Source organism: Prinia subflava, chromosome 1 (genome assembly GCF_021018805.1).
Source record: "Prinia subflava isolate CZ2003 ecotype Zambia chromosome 1, Cam_Psub_1.2, whole genome shotgun sequence".
Classification (NCBI taxonomy): domain Eukaryota; kingdom Metazoa; phylum Chordata; class Aves; order Passeriformes; family Cisticolidae; genus Prinia; species Prinia subflava.
In genome coordinates, this window is record NC_086247.1 from 35,574,137 (window position 1) to 35,596,528 (window position 22,392).

At 39.3% G+C, this 22,392-nt stretch overlaps 1 protein-coding gene across 4 annotated transcripts in view; it reads left to right on the forward strand.

Annotated features, from left to right (window-relative positions):
* LOC134548458 (cytochrome P450 7B1) overlaps positions 1-22,392 on the forward strand; it is a 126,022-nt gene that overhangs the window by 1,461 nt on the left and 102,169 nt on the right. The window contains exon 2 of one of the 4 annotated variants that reach the window (XM_063393337.1): positions 2,519-2,588. The exons of the other annotated variants lie outside the window; for them this stretch is intronic. The gene's annotated coding sequence lies outside the window, so the exon portion shown is untranslated. The remainder of the gene's footprint in view (positions 1-2,518; positions 2,589-22,392) is intronic. 4 annotated transcript variants of the gene reach the window in all.

A 22,392-nucleotide genomic window follows, 5' to 3' on the forward strand; every position in this document is an offset into this window, starting at 1 on the left:
TGGAACCATTATTATATGTGATTTGACTTAGAGAGCCCAATCCATCCTTAAGTGAGACATCCATCCCATCCATCCCAGTGTTTGAGTGGGGTCATCCCGTAACACAAACTGCTTGACTGAGTAGTATGCGATGCTGCTTCATGCTTCACTTTATGAAATGGACAGCTGCTGCTCCACAGGTCACTCCTCCTCATCATCATCATCCTTGTTGCTTGTCTGACCCTCTGTGAGCTTATTCTGGGAGTTAAACACATAAAAACTGTTTATTTTTTGATAGGTTTAGTTTGCTGCCAGTCTAGCTCCCTAAAGAACATCAGCACAGAAAACAAAAGGGGAGCAGGAAGGCAAATGGGATTTGGTGTATTTTTAAGGCTAGAAGATATTATACTGCCTCATCCATATTATAAAATTGTGCTTGACATTAGTTTAAATTCTAGTAAAATTGTAAAAGACAGAATTTTAGAAAATGGAAATAGGCAAAGCTGTTGCTTGTAAAGTTTTCAGCTAGATATGAATGGCAGGGAAAAAGGATCACAGAACCCATTTTGAATTATTTTCATACCTCTTATGGCTGTAGAGTTTTTCATGTGCACTCTTTAGAGTCTACAGCAAAAAGGTTTGGATGTTTGTGTCACAGCAGAATGATGTTATACAGAAGACCTCACAAGGTGTACTGTCTTGTCCCAAAAACCAAGCTACTGTTTGATTAATTAACTACTTGAAAGCCTGTGCTGTTTCTCAAAGAACTGTACAAAGCACAAGTGAGCAAGCAACTGCAAATAACAAATGGTAAAACCATCAACCTCTGTATGGTACAGTCCTCATCAGAAGGTGCTGGTGTTGAGGTACTCTCCTGCTCCAGGAAAATGTGCAATTAATTCTTTGTAGCATAAAGAAAGGAAAGAAATTATGCATGGTCTGTAGAGGTGCCTAGCAGAAGCCTGATTATGTCATCAACAACCATTTCCGATCTGTGAGAAGAAAAGCCATTCTAAGGGTGCAGTGGATTAAAAAATGGGTAAGAGCTTAGTTCATGATTCTCAGATTTGGTGCAAATCTGTCATCTCTTGCTTACCAGGCCCTTATTAGTTTATCCATCCCCACGCATCCTCCACTTTTCAGGTTTCTTCTTTCCCTTTCTTCTGTTTGAATCTAACAAACCCTGCAGTAGGTGGGCTACTCCCTACCCTCCCTCAGGAATCCACTGTAAACATGTGGGAACCTGTTGACGTAGGGAGGGTTACTCCATAAATAAGTGCCAAAGTCAAGGCTGTATTCCTGGTCATGGGTCATACCCATTCGGACAGAAGAGCAGACAATGTGGAGCTTGCCTGTGCTAGAAGAAATGTTGGTACTTCAGGCATACAAGTTACTATGTTCCCTTAATGTTGTTATGCTTGTAGCAGTGTGCAAACGCCATCTAAGGGGATTGTTGTGTTTAAGGTACCAAGATAAACTTTACCAGAATGATCAAATTTGACATCTTAACTACAGCCCTGCATGGATTCCATCAAGATCACTACAGCAGGCAAGTGTGTGTATATATAAATGAAGAGCTTAATGAAGTAAATAAACACCACTAACTTGCACTTCAGAGTTCCATGTGTTTGTTCTGCTGGGTGATGGCTCTGTCCTGCTTGGCTGAGGTGAAGCACAACCACTTTTGTGGCTCTTGAGTTACACATCTAGGAGCATAATGAGGGTTTGTATATCCTGGAGAAGAGATTCCTAAATCCATCACTGATGCTCCTTAAACAGATGTTACAGGATTTCACCTTTTTTGCTGTAAGGTACTCCCCCTCTGTTTCCTCTCAAGGTTGAGGTGATCATTACTGGAGCAGAAAAGGTGTTGTATTGACTTAAAATTTTGTTAAAAAAGGTGTTGTATGGACTTAAACTGCTGTTGCCTTTTTCTCCAATGTAGTTGATACAACCTGGCATTATAAGATTTGAGGGTGAGTTCAGTACCAGTTTTCTCAGAGATAGGCTAGAAAGGAAAAGGAATTTCCTTTTGTATAAATGCTTATCATTTGAGTGCTTGTGGCAGTAATAGCACAAAGGAGACTAATTGGAGTCTTTGCCAGGTTTTGTAACACAGATGGTGAAGAAACAGAAGTAGAACAAAAGTTTCTGTAATCACAGAAAAAATTAATTTGAGTTAAACTCAATGTCAAATGAGTCTCAGTGCCTTCTGCATGCTAAGAGAGATCTCCCTCTTACTTGTTAGTGAAGGAAAGCCTGTCTAGGCTGTTTGCTGGGGAATGTGTTTTCTCCAGAGAGCACTTTCTTTTTGCTGCTGCACAAAAGTTTCTGCTATGGCAAAACTGATGATTTCCTAGCCTGGAGACTGTATAGATTATTCTCTTTTGTCTTCATAAAATGTCTTACCTCAGCCCCAGCTTTATGTGGTTTTCTTTTGGTGTTTTCAAACTGTTTTTCCACTAGCTATACATAGGCTCATGGAGCAGGAGGTGAGATGTCAGGTGAAGTGAAATGGTGACTCCCATTTGTCTTCCAGCAGTGATGCTGCCCAAGTCAGAGAAGGGCCTTTGAGATCTCCAGGGACTGTCTCCTGCTAACTTCTATAGGTGTGGTACTATTCCACTTTTTCTTGCTCAAATTGATGCATTGTTTTGGCTGCTAGAGTTCATTGCATGTCCATGATTGAAAATGGTCACAAATTGTAACGAACATTTTGTGGAAAAGGCTGGGGTGTTCTCTGACTCCCTTCTTGAAGAGCAGATGCTGCAAATTACTAGGAAGAAGAGGCTCGGGCTGACCACAGATTAAAACCACTGCCTTAAGGGAAGAGCACAGTGGAGAGAAGTGGAACAAGGATTGTTGTGTCCCCATTTATCTATTGAAATTGAATCCTTCTCCTAAGGTTTGCATCCCAAAGTTTTTCAGATAAAATACAGACCAAACTTGGAAAAAGGTTCCTCATCAGAGGTTTATAATGGCTTGGGAAGTTAACACACATCTGATGTGAGCTGCATCAATGACAGAGTTTGTAAAAATTATTCCCTCTGCAATTCTGTTGCTTTAAAATGAAAGAAGGTAAATTTACATTACATAATAGGAAGAAATTCTTTATGGTGAGGGTGATGAGGCACTGGAAGAGGTTTCCCAGAGAAGTTGTGGCTGCCCCATCCCTGGAAGTGTTCCAGGCCAGGTTGGATGGGGCTTTAAACCACCTGGTCTAGTGGAAGGGGGCGCAGCTCATGGCAGGGATTTGGAACTAGGTGATCCTTAAGGTCCCTTTTAGCTCAAACCATTCCATGTCTCTGTAGGTCTGTAGGGTTGGTATTGTAATTATTAGGAACGGTCTTCATTGCTTGTGAGGAATGCTGAGATACGTGGCACATGTTGTGGGTTTTACTTTGCAGCAGGAATTTCCGTGCTACATTAGATGGGACATGCACCTTCTAATATATTGCTTCTGACCAGTTTCTAATGCATCAGAACATGGAATTAAAAAACCTCCAAACTTAAACAGTATAATTGTAGATTGAAGTCAACATAAGAAGAATTGCATGATACATTTCTCAGAAAGGACTTTGCTGGGACCTAAGTTACGAATTTAAAGCCTTGTTGAAGCAAACTGCCTTTCATTTTTCCCTTCTATTCTATATTTAAAAATACCTCTGATCTATACAATTACATTAATCTAAGATACTTTTCCCCCAAAATTTCTCTCTTGAACCCAAACAGATATTGTTGAAAAGAATATAGATTTTGTCTTTGCCTTCAAGAACATCTTATCCTTCTCTGTGACAAGCTGTGAGCTTGCTAACAGCTCTCTTACCAAGCGAATTGTAGTTCACAAGATGTCATCAGCCTGTCTTTTTTACCACTTCTGCTAATTTAGGCAATATGTTAAGGTAGTTTTCAGTTGGAGGGAACATCAGGAAGGACAGATAGAAGGATACCAGAAAAATCTGGCCTCTTCCTTCTTACCTTGGCCTTCACAGAGGCCTTTTTCTCCATTCTTTTGATTGGACCTCTAGGGAGTGCATGTGTTTTCATGACCTCCTTTTATTTGCTTTTGTCATTGTCCTCTCCTACTCCACTCCGAAAAGGACTGAAGACTGAAACTGTTTAAGGCAGAAAAGTAACAGTTCTGTTTCTTAAGTAGCCTTAGGAAACCTTTCTTTCTCACCATCACACTTGGGTTTTCTGTCAACTTTTCCCTGCTGTGCCAAGATGTGGGAGCTTATTTCTTAGCTTGCTTCTACTGGTCAGAACTTACGTGAAGGTAGAATAAAATGAAGTCAGCAAAACCATAACCTTCTCAAGGTGTACAAGTCTCCATTTACTGTTGGTTTTGGTTGTGGCTTTAATAGACCTGGAGAGCCATTACATCATGGGTGTAGCACAGTAGTGTTTCAAGACAGGTTTTTCTGGTTTTTTTCGTGCTGCTTCTCATCCTTCTGATTTGTAGCCTGTGTGTCATGCATATTTTGAGTCCACTTCCTACCAGTACTTTGAAGATGACACTAAAGATGAGACCTCTTTTAGAAGATAATGAACCTTCCCAATAATCTTTGGTTTACAGAATTCTTTGCTTAAGGTACACTGCCACCTAGCAACAGTTTCCCTTCCCTCCCAGTTTTCTTGACCTACTTTGTTGGGGGTTGTTCGGCTTTATAGTTTATACCTGGTGTTGATCAGCATCCAGAGCCCATCAGTAGATGCCATCCTGGTAAATGTATATGTGTGAGAGGTGGAGATATTTTTAGTGGCAATACGAACTGCTAGCTTCTGGTTTCTAACTAAAATACAATAGTTTATACTTTCATGGTGTTTTTTCCTCCCCATGTTTTTGTGGAAAGGGCCTATAATTTTTTTCCCCTTGGAATTATTGATTTTGCTTTCTTCTGCTCTTTATTGTTTTGAGCAAACAAAATTAAAGGGTGCGAATTAAAGGTAATTGCTTTCAGCTCTTTTTACTATTCCAGTGCAACATGGAAGCATGTGTCCATCTACAGCACTGTACACAAATGCACAGAGCTTACAGAAAGTTCTAAACAGTTAACCCTTCTGCACCTCTTCCAAGCTGATAGTCCCAAAGATATGAATGAGGACAACCCAAGTGAATATACAGAGCTTCAAAAATTATATTCATGCTTACCAGTATATTTAGAGGAGGAAAGCAAGCTGGTTGGCAAATCTTAGCTGAAACGTTACAAATAAAGGCTGGTGTGAAGGAAGACAAAAAGGGGCAAATCTTAATCCTAGTGTCCCCTGACATGAGCTATGAACTACTTCTCCTTTAATCATGATGGCAAAATTTGCCCCCTGATGTGTTTAATAATTGGTGATGTAACTAGAGAGCTGCAGCAGCAGGTGACTGCAGGACTTCCTGGAGTCTTGACTCACAAAGCTACCTGGGTCTTAGCTCCCCCAGGAAGGAGTGACTTCACTGGGATGCAGGGACTTTGCTAAGTCCCAAGCTTGCAGTGTTGCTTGTGGACTCCTCCTCAGTCCCCTACTGTAAATTGGAGGTCAGTGTGATCTCTTGATGTACAGACAACACAGACAAATGCTTCACTGGGCACTCAGAGAGTTATCACAGATGCTGAAAAGAATTATTCCATGGTGTAACTGCCCAACATGTGCTGAGGAGCTGTTGTCTGTCCATCCCTTTCTCCTTTAGGTATTGTATTTTTGCAATAGTCAGGTAAGGTTTTGGATTGTGGCAGTGCTTTAGTGTTCTGCTCAGTTATGAGAATTATGGTCCGATATAAAATTGGTTGGGTGGGGTTTGTTTTTTGTTTGTTGTTGGTTTGTTGTTGTTGTTGTTGTTGTTGTTGTTGTTGTTGTTGTTGTTGTTTTGGGTTTTTTTTAATTAATTTTTTTCTTTTTTTTTTCAGTCAAGTGTTTTGATTAAGAGTTGGGCAGGGCTTGTTTTGATAAAGTGATAAAACTGTTCTTAGCATTGCATCTAGTCACTTATTTAACTGAGTACATCATAATGCCAGAGAAGGGGGGAAATACAGAAGCTAAAAGAAACAGCATATGTGCAATGTTAATACACTATCTAAAGTTAAGGAAAATCTCACTGTTAAGTTGGCAGTCTTTTTCTCTTTTATCCAAGTTTTATAGATCTCCTTGGTAGTGGAGCCAGACTTGGAACATGTTTTCCTGACTTCTAGTTTTGTGCTTTAACTTGCTGCCTTTTCTTTCCAAGACATTTACCATATATGTATGACATTATAGCTGTCTGGTAAACTAACTTTTTCAACCATGAGGCAGATTTTGAATTCTGATTTCAAACTTCAGTAGTGTTCTTTTTCTTTCCCCATCATTTACTGGTCCTTTTACAAGAACCATGTAGGATTTTAGGCTAATATCCATTTGCATGCCGTCTGGGAGAATTTTGGCTGACTGAGAGTCCCATAAAACAAAAGTTTCCTCTTTACAAACCACATGGATCTTGGCTGTAGATATTCAGTCCCTTTCTCCACAAACTGTTTTTAATGGTGCCAGATTCTTCTGTTTCTTCTCCTTGTTTGGCACATGTCAGGAAAAAAAAATCTTGGCTCTTGTATAGAACATATCTTGTTTCCTCTTAACTGCTCGTACTTTCTATTCGTAATTCAAATTAGCACAAAAATGCTATGGTTGTGCTTCTCGTGATTTAATCTTGTAGTTTCCTAAGCAATATTCCAATTCTCCTAAAAAAATAATGCTCTCTCATGCTGTAGGCCTAGTGGTAGGAGGTTCTAGCCGAATGCTATGGATGCGTTGCTGTTGATTTTGGAGAATATGCATGGAGTCCTGGCAAAGCAGCCTGCTCAAGCCTGTGGAGGCACGTGAAGAAGGAACAGATGAGCAAAATGAAGCTAATATGGGGTGTTAGAGGAGTAACCTCTCCACCATCCAGCTTCCCCTTTCTGACACTGCAGTGAAAACCTGGACTCCCCTGCACTTTGTAGACTCATGTCCATAGTGGGCGGTGAAGAAGTGTCTCCTTCCTGGCCCATGGCAGCCCAGGGATCTGTCAGAGTGCCTGTGCATGTTTGTCACAAGCTACTCATTTTTCTTGCTGATACCCTTACTCTGCACCCTTTGAGCTCTTACTTGTGTGAGTCAATGTACTTCTGATGGCTGAGGCAGAGTGCAGAACTGCTAAGTGTGGCTGTCTGATTTATTGTGACCCCCCAAAAAATCAGCAAACTACTTAGTGGCCTGCTCTTTCCTTATCATATTGTCTTGCTTCTCATAAGATTGTTCCCCAGATTTCTCCTGAATGGTCATTACAAATTTTCATGTAACTTGCCTTGTCTAAAATGATTTGAAGAAAATAAGAAATTTTTCAATGATATGTTGGAAAAACTAGCATAGAAAATTGCCATATTTCATTACTTTTTGAAGTGATGTAGTATTTAGAAAAAAATTAGTCTCATTTCACTATGGTGTGAGAAAGCATAAGTTTTAAAAGTATTAGCTCTGGCAGCTCTGTTTATTTAAAACAAAAAACAAAAAACAAAAACAAAGCAACCCATATGTTCCTTAACATGAGAAAACCATTGCTGTTGAAACACAGTGGACAGAACTGTTGAAGAAGTCAGTTTTTGAGTTGTCTTGTACTCTTTCTTTCCCTTTGTATGCATGCCAGCAAAAGGGAGGGTCTGCCCCTTTGTGAGACAGTGTAGTCTCTGTAATGTAACTGTAGTCTCTGAAGGCTTCAGAGACATGGTCTCCAGCTTTCTTATAGGGCCACAAGGAAAACCGAAAAATAGTTTTAGAAACTCTCATTTAATCAGGTTAACAAAAGCAGAATGCTTAGGAAAGAAGGACAATTGCTAGTATCTCCTCAGAGAGAATTTGAGTGACTTTCATTGCTGGTCCACTCACCTGATGCTGCAGTAGTGTTTGGTCATTGCATCCCTTAGCTGGAAAGTTGCTCTGTGTTTTCTTCTTCAGTGCTGGCATGGTTTTTCAGGTTACAATAGCTTGTCTTCACAGCTTCTGGTGTGAGATAGATCATAGCCATGCTAATTCCCTCCAGCTGGCTTTTCAGCCTGAGAAGCTTTGGTAGTCACATTTGGTAGTCTCTGAAAATAGCTCAAAGGGTGGATTGATAACAAGGCATAATTTTTTTCTTCAGTTGTTCAGGATCCGATCTGCGATATTTGCTCAGTTAGACTTATACTTCATTAAGACAGAAAAATGTCCATGGAAGATTTACTTTTGTTTTGGTAGGTACCAGCATTTGTAAATTGTTTCCAGTGCATTATGTGTTTCCTCCATATAGCTCGCAAAAACTTCAATTATTCTGTTGGAGCAGATTTTTTTAATGTTTTTAAAAGATTTTAAGATGACTAGGTTAGTTTCAGCATAACTGTTTTGCTTAAATAGCAAATTTCTTAGACCTACAGCTGAGGGTGAGGCGTGTTGCCAGAGCCCGCGCTGCAATGTACATCTGTGATTTCTGTTTAAAAAGTAGCAGCTGTGTAGCTGTACGAGAAGTGAAAATGTCTCTCAGTTCAGGAGTCATCCAAGAACCAATTGGAAAACATGATGAACCCACTGAACTGATATTTGGGAGGAAAAATGAAAGTACTATGAGAGCTGGGTTGTATGAGGTGCTCTTTTTAACCTTAAGTACATGCCTGAAAGATTCTGATTGAAGCAGTAGGACTTAGATGTGTGTATCTGATGATGAAATAATGAAACCTGATGATGAAACTACACAAAAGATATTTAGGCCTCTCAGTTGCCATCACAGTATCTGTGACTGATGGTGATTCATTTCTAGGCCCTGGAACAAGAGCAACAAGCCGGGGTCAGAGCCTGGGCTCCTTCTGAGGACCAGATGAAGGAAGCCTGAAGTTTGTGTCCTAGCAGCTTGCACGTAATATCCTTTAAAGCCAGGTTAAATTATCTGTCACCATTAAGGCGCGACACAGAATTGTTCACAGCAGGACTAGAGAGGTTCCCCCTGTATGTCAGTGTTCAGTGGCTTGGGAAGCAGCTGCTTGCGCAGTGTCTGGTTTTGTGGTTGAACAGACAGCTCAACTTCTGGCATTGCTGTTTTAAGATACAAAAATGATAATCAAGTTGCAAAGAAATCTTGCATACGTGAATGAGTCAGAATTATTTTTTCTTCTATAAGCTGTTTAGTTTCTTGTATCTTGTATAGTGAAAACACTGTTAGATCCTGCTTGGTACTACCACGTTATGAGTGAAGGGACTTTTTTCAGAACCTTTGAACTTCCTCACATAGAACCACATCAGCTGTAATAAATTTAGAGCCTTAAAAACCTGTTGTTATGAAGACTTTAAAATAAAACTGTGCAGGCTGTCTCTGTTCAGTGGTAAGAAGCTAAAATAAGACAATGCTGAGATCTGTTGGGCTCAAAAGAAAGTTCAGGTTTCCTGCTTTCGTGATCTCCTTTCCAGAAGGGAGGCTTTGTGTTTTTCCCTCGGAAACCCAAGTCTATTTAGGCACAGTTATTGTGACCCATCCAATCTAACTTCCCACATAGTCTAGCCCTTTACAATGTCTCCTGCATTAGCTATATTAAATTGTGTTTGAACACAACTGTGCATGGAAGGATGTCCTGCCTTTGGTTTATTTTTTACTTTGAGGGATCTTCTTACCATTCTGTTTTTCACTTTTAGAAAAGGAGGCGAGTTCACTCTCATTAGTGGATGTATATATCCTTTTAAACATTGAAAAGATTTAAGCAAAAGTTATGAAAAATATTCTGAGGTGTCATCCAGTACAAACAAGTTCATCTCCTATTCAAAGTATTAAATACTGTTGTTGCAAATAAATACCTGCTTAAAGGTGTGGGCAAGCTCATCTGACACGTCTTTACTTGTGGCTCAATGGCAATTTAGTCTGGACTGAAGCAACTTGCTCTTTATATTTTCTTCTCCACTGCCAAGAATCTTTGGATGGACCAGTTTATGTGTGCTGCCTGCTGCTGCTCTGTAGTCTCTGCATTGCACGCTTGCTTCATTGTTTTGGAAAAAAGATCAGCCAATTCTTTTAGCAAAGACTGTGAAAGCCAGAGATAATTCAAATGGGACCAGATGAACCACTGCTTCATTTTTTTTTTTTTTTTGCTTAGACATAAAGAAAACCTTGTTTGTTCTGTTTTGCACACTATTTTAGCATATTTTGTTATTAATAATATCTCTGAGACTATTGTTTAAGAGGCATATGTGTTACCTCATGCCTCCAAATTGTGTTGCAGCAGTTCCAGATGTACTGTTCTCAAATGCACTGTACCCAGTAGAAATGTGAGGTATAAAGCTGTTTAAACTGTAGCGACATAGTTGGTTTCATCAAAATGAAAGCTCAGGAAGATTTTTCTTGCAATTGTTTTTAGCAGAAGTACTATGTGCTGATTTGGAACATCAGATGGTTTCTGTTATTAGACCATGTGAAAAAACCCCACCATATGTGCATATAGTTGCAACTTTGTAGGTAATTGGTGGTGTTGGAAATGTCCTGCAGAGATACGGTTTTGATCCCTTGGTCATTGTATTGGAGAGTGCACCCCCAGCTCAGTTCTCAGTGAGTGACTGCAGCGTTGGAGGTGACTGGAGGATGGAAATCCCTGTGTGTGCTGTGATGGTGGTGGATTCCAAAGTGAAGGCTGCCCTAGGACTCCCACATGCGCAGGGCATTTTCACCCCTGCAGCTTTTGTTCAGCAGTCAGGATCCAAGGCTCTGGGTGACAAAATCCCTGCTGTTACCACATGTGACCATTTGTACCTCTGGTATCCTATTTAGTTCCAGATGCAGTGATCATTTACAGCTGCATCTTCAGCCCTGCTGAGTCCTATCCTTCTTTTTACTTTTTGTGGCAAATAGCAAATCATCTCCTTAAAGGCAGCTGGGTGCTGGTTAGTCTCTCCTGCTCATGGCAGTCAGTAGATTTTTTAAGATTGTGGAAGGGGTAGATTGTTTAATTGCCTGCTGAAGTATGAATTTTACTGCAAGTCAGCATGGAATAACATAGAATCCTAGATTGGTTTGGGTTGGAATGGGCCTTAAAGATCACCTATTCCAACTCCCCCGTCATGGACAGAGAAACCTTTCTCTAGATCAGGTGCTCAAAGCCCCATCCAACCTGGCTTTGAACGCTTCCAGGGATGGGCATGTTGCCCATCCTTGAGCGGTCTGTTTCAGTGGACATCTCTTTCATTTTCCAGGGCTGGGTTGGTCAAAGCAGCCTCAATAGATAACAGTTTGCATGCTAAATTTCTCAGCCCTGCTCTCTGTTAAGGGGAAGCAACCAGCACAGTTGAATTGCATCTTACAGGTAAGGTTCTTAGGCTCTTTTGCAATCTTTTCATAATCATTACAACCTGACTGCAGAGTTTGGCTTGTATGTAGCACTGGATTTATGTCACTAAAGGATAAAGTCTGTATTTATCACTCCTCACTTCTTCAGCAGGCTTTATGTTTTGTATCATCCATTTTGTTCTGCTAGATATTAGAGTACTTTTTTTTGGTCTGATTTCTCGGTTCACTTTTTTTACTGTTGACAAAATTCATTGCACTCTTTAGTAATTGTCTTCATGAATTCTCATTGCTATGCTCGGTGGGTAAGCTAGGTTAATGAGACCCTTTTTTTTTTTCATTTGAGTGAGTTTTGCTAATTGCTTTTATCACACTGGATACCTGTAAGGGGATTTTCTGTGGACAAAATGACAAGCAAAAAAAAAAAAGTGCTTTTGTTGGTAAGTCACCTGGCAATTCCTTATGGATCCTCAACATAGCTGTCAGCAAATATGAGTGACTCCTTAACGCCCAGTGCCTCTAATTACCCTTTATTTCCCCTCTGTTTTCCTTGTGTGGGATTTCTCAGTTGATGGAATGCAACTTGAAAGCAGGTAGTGATGGAGTGCATCTCCAGTCAGCAGTAGAAAGAATAAAAGAATGAAATTAGGATGGTCAACATGCATCAGGAAGAGAAATTTCATTCAGCCTCCTAACTTGTCCTGTGGTTGTGGCTGATCCCGTAACATTTCAGTTCATAACTTGTGTTGTTACTCCCCTAACAGCTCAGCTCATGCCAGGGCCCTGTCACATCTGCACACCTAAGGGGTGAGGACATCAACACTTAACTTTAAAAAGGCTCTGTGCTTTCCCAATTATCAAGTTTTCTCCTTCTTCCTCAAGTCTTGGTTACTGTACTGAACATCAACCTAAGCATTCATCTACCTCAGAATCATATAATTATTTTCAGCACAAGGCTAGCATAAAGTTTTGTGAAATTCCTAAGAAAGTGTAATTGAATGAGTTTCAAGCCTCAGAAATGAGATGGCAACTATTAGTTGAATGTATCTAAAAGGAGACAGCCTCCACGAGTCTTGGGTTGACCTGTGCTCTAGCTTTTGAAGAAAATTTACATTGAACCTAATAGAATTTATTAACCAATAATTTTAATTATTGATTTTTACCAATTTCACTAGGTTTATGTTAAATCGAGATATATTGGGATTTTTTTTTTGTCTTGCATGAAACTTTCCCCTGTAGCTACTGTAGTCCCTTATTATCTTAGACTTTGTCAAGAGTAGCTCAAAAGCTGCTTGCCTTTTCTGCTATACCTGCCTCCTGCAGGACTCCTTGCTTCACCCAGGGAAGGCATTAGAGCCATTGCTATTCTCTTCATTTATATAATTCTGTCATTGCCTTGACACCAGCGTAATCTTCTTGACTGGCTGATCAAAGTGATTTTCAACAGTTTTAGACAGAGTAAAAAATTAGTGCATTTAGGTCTTCCTTGATTTTTCTGGCAGTTTTCTCTGTCATTCAGTCTAGCAGTTTTTTCTTTATCTCAAGTCCCTTTTGGGGTTTTTTTGTGCTTATCTTCTTTCTTATAAAATATTTACTACAGCTGGAATTTTTTTTTTAGACCTTTAATTCTTCTAATCTTATGTCAGAGCAGTTAACAAGTGATAACAGACCCTTATCAGACTTTGTATTATTGCAGCATTCAACATGAATTTTTTGCCTTGCTTTAGACATTTGAGACTTTCCATAAATTTCAATAAACCCAGGATTTTATTTTAGATATTTGCTCACAGCACAGAGCTTCGATGGTAGCTGCATCTTAATCATAAGCCAAATGAAATCTCTTCTGTTAGTGTTGTATGTAGATTTAGCCTTTTTGTGGTTCATAGCAAACCAGTAACAACTGGAATACTATTGTAGCAAGAAAATCTGTTCAAAATCTCAGCAAATCCTGCTGCTGTAGGCTTCTGAAAAAGGAGAAATGCTGTGTTTGCGGTCCTATCTCTACCCTGAAATGGCTTTGGATTTTGTTACAGGGTAAAGGTTTGCACTTTCACTTTGCAGGATGAAAATACACAGTAGTTAAGAGTGCCTGTGGGATAACTGCAGACTGGTGACATGTTAAAGACCAGCAAAATGTTGCCAACCCTGCTGCATTATATGGGCTTGTGGTTTGTCCTCCCACCATGGCTGTGCCTGCAGAACCCTCTGGCAGTGGCAGGGGCTTGCTGTGGTAGCTCTTTCTGGTTGAGGGGCCACTTTGCGTGTCTGTTTGAGACATGTTTGCTCACATGGAATTTACTGATGATTAGAGCAGACCAGACCATACAGGAAGGACTGGAAATCTTAAAGTGCTAAAGACATGCAGCTTGACCATGCAGGAGTTCTTTGCTTTTGCTGGACTTCACCGTCTCACCATACTTACAAGCTTACAAGCTACTACATACTTACGTACTTACTTACTTGTGACTTACCCTTACCATGTAAAGGATAATACCTGGCAAGTTTAGTTGGAGTTCATAGAAGTCCCCTTGACTTCTATGAATTCTGATTCATTGAATTACTGAAGTGATGGCTCTTTTAAAGTCTTTGAATACTTTTAATTTTAGTGGGACTTGGGTTTCTAAGTAGAGCAGAAGCTCAAGTTTTTTGACATATCAGCATTTTCATGCTGAAGCAAATGTGAATTTCTGGTTTGATGGTACAATACAGAATGTACAGCAGTATTTTGTCTCCTTAGTGCTACTAATTTGTGGGGATCAAATGTGGTTCTAATGTTATGCTTTGAACAGAATTTCAAAGCTCATACAGAATGAGACCACTTCTTGTTGGTAACTGAGGTTATTTAAAAGTAACACTTTCACTTCCATCTACATACCCATGATAGCTTTCAAGGCTGAGGCTGGTTCTAGGTTTCCTTTTATCTGCAATACCACATATGTTTGAATTTATTGATTGCATGGAATTGTAATGGCCACATGGCCCTGATCATCTGTCAACCTGTTTTCTCATTCCTAAAAATGTGAAACAGTGACGTGTTTCTCAAACTTCATTCTGGGTCTGTAATGCTGTCAGCTGCCTGTAGCTAGGGAGAGTTGGCACATGCACTTCTGCAAACCCACCCCTTATTTTTCTTTCCATGAGCTGGAACGCTTGTGCTTAACCACACTGGCTAATGACTCCGATCTGGTGTTTCCCAGTGGGATACTAACTTTTTAAAGGCAATCTGAAGGCTGCTCCCCGTTCATGAAAAATATGAGGAGGCGTAATTCTATTGAGTTACACAGAACAAAAGTACTCTGTCTGAGTTGTTGAGAAGGCTGAAGCCTTTAGAGCCTTTTTGCAATTGTGAACGAGATGCGCAGTCAAGGGCTTCTGTCTTCCAGATGTGAACCAATCGGATGTGAATTTTCTCTAATCATAATGATGAAACTAATAACATAGTTGATAAATGTCACAAAGTGGCTTTTGAGCCACAAAGTTTTTCTGCTGTTATAGCTTTTTTTTTTGTTTATTTTGGGCATGTAGAAACTAAGATAGAACTTCTTCAACAAAATCTGTCCTGAATTTGTGAGAGCTTCCCAGGAGAAGTTCTTCATGTAGCTTTCAGCTGAACAGATTGTTACTATCAAATTTTTAAGAATTTCTTGTGGTCACTTTAGCACAATATAGTTCCTTCTAGCATGAACAAAAATTTGTGGGTAGTAAAAATTATGGGCTTTTCCTATTGTGAAATGTGCCTGTGTTTCTGTGCACATCTTCCCACAGAAACCAGCTGTGAGGGAGAAGGAAGGTAGGCTGGTGGGAATCCCAGTGTACTCACAGGATGAGTCACAGCACCCAGTCAGTGTCTGGGAAGCAGTCTTTGTCCTACTCTGCAGACAGATCCACATGGAGGTTAATTTTTAATTTTTAATTTTCGAAAGAAAGGACATTTGCCTCATCAGTGATCATATTTGTACCATTGCAGTCATGAGGAATGTGAGTCCTCTGCTCTGTTTTTCCTTACTATGAGGAATATCACTTCTCCTAAACCTGCTGTTGAATCCTTAACTAGCAATTTCTACTTCAAATTAAAATCATTCCTTTTTAGATATTTTTTCCTAAAATAATGAGGACTGAAGTAAATGGGAAGATAACTCTAGGTGTACAACGAGAAAGTGGTAGGTATTTTTATTGGGATAGAATAGGTGGTAAAGCTTTTGGAAACAAAGAGAGCTCATAAGAAGAGAATGGTGGACTGAAAACCCCTACTACCCTTTGATTACTGTCAGACTCAAACATTGCTGCAGTCTTAGCATGCTAATTTACCACAACTGATACACTATGGATGCTTGTAAATAAGCAGGTTTCCTTTAACTCTGGTTTAACTCCTGAAGATACTATATTACGTGCTTATTTTTATCTAAGCTTTGCATTCATTTACCTGTACTGCTTGGTGTCAAAAAAATTGTGGTAGATGTTTAATGAGATATATCTTTTATAAAATATCAAAACATAGATCTTGTCAGCCTACAGGTTTATGACAATAACTTTTAAAAGGAAAATATCTCTTTTTCTTTTTATGTAAAACTGATTTCCATTGCTTGCTATTTTCTTTAGTGACAGTTATAATTTGTTATCAATTCAGGCACTTGGAGATCTTTGTGTGAAACTGGAAGCACAGTACAACTTCTCTAAAGTGAGTTTGTTTCGTATAAATGTATGTGTTTTCAGAGTTCACTTACGATATTCTGAGCTTGCATTTTTCCTTTTTTTTTTTTTTTTTTTCTTAAACCACAGGACATGTTAGAGGAACCAAACTGTAACCAGTCTTTGGCTTTTTTCAGATTTGTAATTTGACTCTGCAGCATGACTGTGGGGCTGCAGCTTTGGCAGTGCTAGAATGGTGCTGTTTGTGTGCTGTATTGATGATCTCTGAATTATGTCATCTGTGGTAGACTGTGCTGATTCTTGGTACCCAAAGGTCATCTTGACTTTGTTTACTGCGGTGATGCCACACTAGGACTCAAATCACTTTTACTTCAACACTGAAATAAAAATGCTGAGTGTTCAGCACTAAATTTCATGGCAAAATTCAGTTCATTATTGCACAGTCATATAGTGCTGTCAGAAACTTTAACCTCTTTTTACAGGCTGATTAGTCAGGAATTCAGTGAGTAGTTAGTCCATCCACACTTGGGATTCCACACTTTGTGTCATCTGCCGTGTTTCTCAGCTTTGTACATACACATCTCTAGTTCCTCACCCTCATGCTAAGGCCAGGGGTGCTGTGAGGATCCAGTCTGGTTTTCACATCCTTTCCACTCTTTTTGGACCAAAGGACTTGGTAGACTTCACTGAAGTTGCCCGTTTACAGCAGGGATGTGGTGTATGCTGCGTGCAGCTGGCTCCTGCAGAGCAAGGAGTGCCTCCATTGCTCAGCAAGGAGCATCCTGTTGTAGAAGGAGGTTTTTTTTCAAAGTAATTAGAAACTTACCAGGGTGAAACTTGTGTATGAGATAGGATGGCTTGGATTTTCTCATGGATGAAAAGTAATGGCTCTCTCATAAGCAGGAGTAACAGAAGACAATTGATACAGTATTAAGAATACAGTCATTTCATCGTCTTATTAAAAGTGATGACTGCAACCATAATTTATACATTTTTTAATCAGGAAAGAATATGGAATAAAGACCTTCAGGCAACTTGTTTGTAGTTCCCCTAACTGTATTCTGCCTCACATAAAATTACTGCAAGAAGTTGATAAGTCTTTTTTGCTCTGCAAAATCAAATTGAAAATTGCTTTCCATTTTTTCAACCTGGTTCTTCTGCCAGATTTGTTATGTTGGGAACATGATGTGGTGAAAAAGGCATCTGTAACCTCAGGCTCTCAAGAAAAGGCCCATGTTTTATACATTACTCTCTTCTCTTCGATGGATACCTTCTAGGAAATGTCTTTGTTAGTTGTTCTTTTTTCCAGTACAGAAATACTGCTTCAACATGTTCTGTGCTGAAATGTCAGCGTTGTGCTGTTGTGTAGGTGGTAGTATGTATTATACACAGTTTTCAAAACCTGAATAATCAGTGATGTGCATGACTTTGCCAGGGAAAACAAATGGCTGTGTCATTTTGATTTCGGTATATCAAGAAAATGTAACCTATAAAAGTTAATTAGCATTCTTCCAGAAGGGGGTTGTTAAACTAACATCTTTATTTCCATGTTTTCAGTTTTGTCAGAAGTTGGAGGGGAGTGTTTTATTCTGTTGCTAATATATACCCATAGATTTGCAGAGTATTTCACAGAGCTTTATCTACCATACATCTGTCCTTCATTTCAGAAAATGGATAGATTTTTCACTCACTTGAACAACCACTTAAATCTGCTGAAAAAATTTATTCAGTCTTTCATGTGATTTTTTACATAGTTTCTATAAATGAAATTCCTTGAGGCTGGTGATGTTCTTGTTATCTATCAAAATGAAGTTTTGCCAGTGATTTTAACAGGAGAAATCCTACAATTTGTCATTGAAATCCTGACCATGTTCACCACTGGTCACTGCAATGAGTTGATGTATCTCCACCTCTCATGAATTTGGTTGTCTGGTAGGCTCAATTCTTCCCTTTTTCCTGGCTATTACGGTCATTGAATGCACAGAAGTTTTTGGTCTGAAACAAAACTGAAGTTTGGGCACCCGTGATACTGAATGAAGTAATCTCACTGTATTTTTCTCTGCAATTCATTAGCCATCCTCCACCACTTTATAACCTAACTGAAAGAAGGTGTAGCTATGTAATGCACACCAGCATTACATAGGTGTTATAAGATAAGCTGTTATATAAGTTATAAACATTTGAGAACAGGTTTCTCACACAATGGTTTGATAAAATCTGTGTACACCTAAGGTCTTCCCAACATTAAAAACTCATAAATATATTAGTAGCTTTACAAATATTGTAGAAGCTGAGGTTTTATTCTGGGTATTACTTCTGGGTGTTAATAGTTGCAAAAAGTGTTTTAAGAAAAAGCAGAAAATAGACAGTTCTAATTTTTATTTCAGTGAGGCCCTTGTAGAAAACATAAGCCTTAGAGGCCAGATTCTCAAGCCTGCTGAGGTACACTCGCTGTGTATCAGATTCTGCCTTAAATGCTGAAGTAAAGGTAGTCTTATGGATAACTTGGCTTCTTTTCCACTGTTCTGTAAATGCACACTTGAGACTTTAATTTCGGAGTCAACTGTGATCTTGTGTCACAAAACTATGTATTGAAATATTTGGTGTCCTTTAATGCAAAGCATGAATGGTGGCTGGAGCCTGTGCAGAGACCTCAGCATTGTAACTCCCTGTGAGACCCCCCCTCCTCCTTGCTTAACCGAGTCACAGGGAATTGGAGATCCCTGGGGTTGGCTGAAAAAGTGGTCAGGAGCAAATCTTGGAAAGATAGTGGGATTTATTAGTAGAAGGGAGGGAGAACTGAAAAAATGGTGGAAGTGGGAGGGACTGGGGTCAAAGGAATTTGACAATTAACAGTGGATAGAAGACTGAATGGTAAATAAAGTGCTGTTGTTTCTGCCTTACTATTTTTCAGAAGACATGATTGCCTGGTTATAATTGGGCCTTTTTGGAGCATAAGGTGTTTGATTTTGTCATCTTTTTAATTATAAATCCAAGAGTCCGAGAGAGCCTCTACTCTGACCCTTTTCTAGAAATGGGCCTTAGCATTTCACTTGGTGGTCCAATACCATCATGTCTTTGGAGAGTATACATCTCCCAGACCATCCCTGTGCTTTCCTGGAAGCCAGCTCCTTTTGTTCCTCATTCTCTTGTTTAAAATACCATGTTTATAACAAGGGTTTGTGTTTCCCTGTTACTGGTGGTTGCTATGTGTTTTTCTAAGATGAAAGCCTGATCACTTTTTCACTTGTCTGAATTTTTTCAAGCTTCTTCATTTACCTCTCTGGTGGTTGATTCTCTTCCCTCTTTAGAGATAATGTCTTTGTAAGAGGTTTTTTTGGGCTAAAGTCCTGTTTATGTAGGACTGAATTCAAGCCCCCTTGGCTGATAACTAATACCCTTGCCCATATTTCCAAACTAGTATGCTTTCATAGAAAGTTTAGCTTTCCTTTTATATTTTTCACTGTTCCTATTATGCTTCCTCTAATTTTCAGTCTTACCAACCATTACCATGTTTTGAATATTTTCCCGTGAGGGCTCCAAATGCCCATTTGCAATAAACTAACTGACTATGGGGCTGAGAGACGTAGTTACAGAGGATTATTAAGTGCAAAAGAGAAAACCCCTTAGAAGTAAACTGTGGATAGTATAATCTTTAAAGTAAGACTGCGTATTTTATGTATTATGTGTGTAGAATGTCCCTTTCTGACTTTAGTTTTCATCAGTAAACACTGTTTTCAGTTCTTTACTGACCCAAACTATATAGTTTTTCAGCCTTTGGCACTTTGGCTAATAAATTCCAAGCTCTTGAAGAATTCTAAATTTCATTTGCATTTTCTCTTTGTATTCTGCCCTCCTGAATTACAAGTACTAGGCTTTCCTGTAACGTTTGGAAACTGTTCTTTAAAGCTGTTGACTTTGGAACTGTCCATGTTGGACATAATCCAGGACATGGTTACTGATTACTGCAACACCAGCTTCCAGCCCAGTGATTTATTACCTCTCTGTATGTCTGTGCAGTTACTCTGTCTTGAACAGGGTATCTCTACTCATGGTAAGAGGTGAAAACTCTAATGGTGTTTTCTGACTGTCTGTCTGGCACCCAAAGAAAAGCCCCTTCACAGCAGAAAAATTGTATTTCACCTACTGGGTGTGCATGAGGATGAGTGCATCCCTACAGTGTGAGAACAGCTTTACCAATGAGGCACAGTTTCTTTATCACCCCTTCATCCCCAAACCGCTCAGGTGCAGAGCTGCAGCTGTGAAACCACAGCAAAGGTGGGCACTACTGTGGCTTTGTTGGGCTACAGGATCTGCAAACTGTGCACAGCCATAATCCTCCACCCCTCTGTGCTTCTGATGCAGAGTCCAGCATGAAGAACCAGCTTGGGAACCCAGCTGGGTGTCGAGGGCACAGAGCAAGCAGAGACAGCCTTCAGGAGCTCCCAGACATGTCAGCATCCGCCCTGCTGATAGCCAGAGCCTGTTCTGAGCTGTGCAGTTCCAGTGCTTCATTGGTCTCCAATAGTGGGAGTCAGGGAAACTGTAGTTCTTGCAAATGAGACTTTGCTTTTCTACTGATACTGTTAATGCACATAGTTTAACAATATATTTCAATCTCCTTTGAGCGTTTAACTCTTAAGGAATAGGTGACATTGGAAAGGTACTCAGAGCTCTGTATTTTTGTCTGCTTTGCACTGTAGCATGCTAATGCCAGATATAATAGGAACAATTATAAGGCAAACTCAGTCATTTCATTTAAGATCTTAAATGATGTGGAGATCTGGTGAGGAAGAGGGTGAAAGACTGTTTCCAAGGTCTGGAACTGAGAATGGGTGTAAGGATGGGAAGCATTCCAGTGCCAGGAAAGGCAGGCAGGAGGAGAGTGTAGCACACCTTTTGAGGTGGATCAATTCTTTGTGGGCATGGACAGGTTTAGTAAAGATTTGAACAGTAGCAAAGCTGAAAAATAGTGTCTCATATGCACAAGTATCTCTGAAGGTGGGATAGACTTTTGTGCATGGGTTTGAGAGAAGGTGGAGGACCTGGAGATGGGACAAAGATAAACATCAGCTCAGGCTTCCTACAGGCTTGGGTAGTGTAAAAGTACTCTGGAAAAGCCCAAACAGACAAATATTTGTGTGATGAAGACATGGGATGGACAGGAGGATGTTTCCAAAGACCTGAGAAAATTTATGTTCAGTTTAGTATCCTCTTCTTAAAATGGTGAATTATGAAGAAAAAATTTGCAGCAGAATATTACTATGGGGAGGCCATGGACATTTGGTTGCTTTTGCATTAGCACAGAATATGTTTAAACTTTTTGTCTCTCTAGACACATTTTCACATTCTGGGGTATTGTTGTGTTGGAGGAGAAAATGAGATCTTGCTGTATTTGAGTTTGAATGAAGAATTATGAAGAAGATACCAGAGAGGAAAATAAAAGAGGCATTTCAGTAATATGGTGAGCACTTTTCTGGGCTAAATGTTCTATAGTATGGTGTTAGTGACCTCACAAAAAAAAAAAACACCCCAAAGTTCACATTTCATTTGCCAAATAGATAAAAAATATGATTTCTACCTAAATAAATATTCATTACAGTGTTTTGTGCAATTCAAAATGTCATTTTACCTCAAATAATGATGAACAATGGAGAGATGATATATATGTATATTCATGGCAAATGACATGAGCTTCTATTTTAAAAGTTTTCTTGGAAAAAACATCAGACTTCATCCCCTCCAGTACTGAAAGAACTGGAGCTATTGCTCTATATAAAAATTATAAGTGACGATAAAACCTGTCTATCTGAATTAACTGCATGAAATAAATTCCACGAGAAAGGGTTAATATGTCATTATTACAATAATTACAAGTCTTGGAAAAAGAAGCATTGCTAAGTGAGAAAAAAAGTGTTGCATTCAGTTCAAGCTCTTTTTGAGAGGTTGCATTTATTTTTTTAACTATTCTACATTTTACTTCTGTAGTTATTCTGTATTTCAGTGTGAGGATGAAAAACATACCTTCCACAATGAACCCCTACCGTAATAAGAATTACAGAAATGGGCAATAGTGCTTTTATACTTCTATAGAACTGTAACATTTATTTTTATCTACCTATATATATATATAATATTTAAAACTAGTCCTTTCTCTCTTGTCAGTGTGCTGTGCCATATGGTGCCGAGCAACATGCCAGATGATAAAAATATTCCTAGAACATATGATATCATCAGTCAATTCAAGAGGGGTGAAACTTCTTGACCAAAGCATTTGTGGCTTTGATACATTTTCCTAGGTGTAAAGTGTATATTTTGAAATGATGAAGTGTGTCCAAGAAGTCTCCTTTGAATTTGCATAGGCAAATTCTAAAATACCATCTTAGAACATTTTGCTTGTTAAGAAACATGGAAACTAAATAAATTTTGTTTTAACAAAGGAAGTCATGGCAAAGCACTTCTTTTCATAGCAAAAA